Genomic DNA, 2,543 nt, shown 5'->3' with positions numbered 1-2,543 from the left:
AGACACATTCACATTCGCAGACAGACACATTCACAGACAGACACATTCACAGACAGACACAGTCACAGACAGACACAGTCACAGACAGACACATTCACATTCACAGACAGACACATTCACAGACAGACACATTCACAGACAGACACAGTCACAGACAGCCTGACGAAAAAGCTCTAGCAGCTCCACAGAGTCTACAGACTGAAATGTTCAACGGTAATCATTTAGCTATTCTCGTCAACTGAATCGTTATAATGGTTGACCCTAAACATTAAAAGGTAGAGTCCAGAAACCAGAAACAGAAAGCCAGACTGTGCTGCTAGGGGATAAAACGTCCTGAGAGTGCATGTTGACAAAACTAAGACTGACCCAGAACTGCAGTATGTGTTGGCTTGACCAGAGAATTGGTTTTCAAGACAACATAGGAAGACATCTAAGAGTGACATTATGAGTGGTTTGCGGCTGAAAAGCTTATCAAGATGTATTTGGCAGTGGTGAAGGGTTTCTCTGAAGGAGCTGTCACTCTCAACCGGACCGTATCCTCCTTCACCATTGACCTGTTGGCCCCCTCTTCTCCCCCATTTGCGATGGTTGTCTCATCCCACCTGGGAAAATGATTGGATGATTTCGCAAACATCTCCAGGCCAAAAAGAGGAGTTGAGTTGTAGGCTCCGCATTTCCTCTCAAAATAACAAAATATTGCTAACAATAAGTGAATGATGGCATGATGTAATGAGGAGAGTTAGTTAGAAGTGCTGGATGAGCAGCGTTGCACGTTACACAGCAACGCAGAAGACCAACAGATAAGCAGACCGAATGCATCTTCAATCTCACTCAGCTCTCCGGACTAAAAATAACAAGCCAATCACCAAGCGGTAGGAAGTAGTCCGCGACAGGAACCCATACACTGAACTATAGATGGAAGGATAGTGTGCTGATCTCCTGGGAAAATCAACAACATCCAACACACCCACACACACCCAACCAACACACACACAACAATTTAAACAAGCACTCACAGGAAGCATATGAAGAACTACTTCGGCCACGGTGCTGTTGGCCATATGATTTACCAGTGCCCACCTCGTGCCCTTCCCGACCAACGCAAACCAAGATCACTCTAAAAGCCAGACCTTTAGGGAGCCATTAGGTAGCAGCAGTCTGAAAGGCCTCTGCTGCATCGGTCTGAAACACAATCAACTGACACGTCTCCACTCCCCAACCCTCAGAGTAATAGGCATGTTTCCCACTTCCTTGGTAAGGTGGGATACGTCCAGATGAAGAAATGTTTGGAAAATGTCAAGTGTGTCATGCCAAGTAGGGTCAACTCCCTCTCCCTGCCTCTTTGTTGGAGATGCTCCCCACCATCTCCCGGTCTGAACTCGGCAGATCAGATACCGAACCTCGCCCTACTGGCTAGGTGGATTGCTACCTATCATTTCATATCTAAAAAGTCTACTTCATGGAATTTATCCATTATGATTCCATTCATGTATGGTTACTGGGGCCTCTTGACCTCCTATTGACTTGAGGATACGCATCTTAACCTTTGAACTATTCAAAAGTGTGTGGCAGTTTCCTCTGACTAAATGTGGTTCCCACATACAAATCAGTGTAGCTTAGCGACACAGTAATAGCTGTAAAAAAAAATATATATATGTATAAAAAAGCTCTACACATCTCCATCGTAGAGTAGGAAAGAAAAACAAGGATTTACGCTGGGAGGTTAGGACTCCTAACAGCATGGGGCAAGTCAGCACTCTCATTAACACCTGAACTGTCTGTGTGTGCCGCGTGGAAAATGTGTTGCGATCAAGGGGTAAATACAAAGGCAGACCGAGAGAAAGAAGGAAAGCGAGACAGAGGTAGAGAGAGAGGAAGGTAGGGAGGGCGGTAGAGACAGACAGAGAGAAAGAAGGAAAGCGAGACAGAGGTAGAGAGAGAGAGGAAGGTAGGGAGGGCGGTAGAGACAGACAGAGAGAGGGAGATGGATAGAGAGAGTAAGATTAGCCAGAAAACACAAGAGGACCAGGGCAGTGGATACTGTAGGCAGGGAGGGAGCCATGGGATCATTTCATCTCTTCAATTACAATCACTGGCAGCTCCCCTCTATCAGCAAGTTAGGATCCTAATCTCCCCTTCATCTCACTCTCTCCCTGCCCTCCCCATTTACATTTCGCAGAAGTTCTTATCCAGAATGACTTAGTCAGTGTATTCAACAAAGCTAGGTTGAAATGACCACATTTCGTTTCTCTCCCTGTCACTGCCCTCCCCAGAGAACGGAAATGTGTCTTTTTGCTTACAACCCAACCCAACCCCCTGAGACACTCTCCCTCGCCACAATCGCTCTCTCCACCCTCTCCCACGTCTCTCTCACCCTCCTCTTCTCAGCGCCACAGTCAGCCCTACCAGTCTCTCCTCTCCCTCTAGGACCTCAGTCTGTCTAGACAGAGCACTTCTCATCGACACAACAGACTGGGATTGTCCCGGCTGACGCCGGCTCAGGGAGAGAAGAGCTCCCTCTGGTACAGCTCAGAGGAACTGCA

The 2,543-nt window shown here is 47.1% G+C and overlaps 1 protein-coding gene across 1 annotated transcript in view; it reads right to left on the bottom strand.

Moving 5' to 3' along the window:
- LOC112266069 (sodium-dependent serotonin transporter) overlaps nucleotides 1-781 on the bottom strand; it is a 28,287-nt gene extending 27,506 nt beyond the window's left edge. The window contains exon 1 of the mRNA XM_042295965.1: nucleotides 367-781. The gene's annotated coding sequence lies outside the window, so the exon portion shown is untranslated. The remainder of the gene's footprint in view (nucleotides 1-366) is intronic.
- Between the last annotated feature and the right edge of the window lie 1,762 nt (nucleotides 782-2,543).

Source organism: Oncorhynchus tshawytscha, linkage group LG13 (genome assembly GCF_018296145.1).
Source record: "Oncorhynchus tshawytscha isolate Ot180627B linkage group LG13, Otsh_v2.0, whole genome shotgun sequence".
NCBI classification, from domain to species: Eukaryota; Metazoa; Chordata; class Actinopteri; order Salmoniformes; family Salmonidae; genus Oncorhynchus; species Oncorhynchus tshawytscha.
Note: the sequence above shows the minus strand (reverse complement) of the source record. Positions and strands in the feature narration are given on the sequence as shown.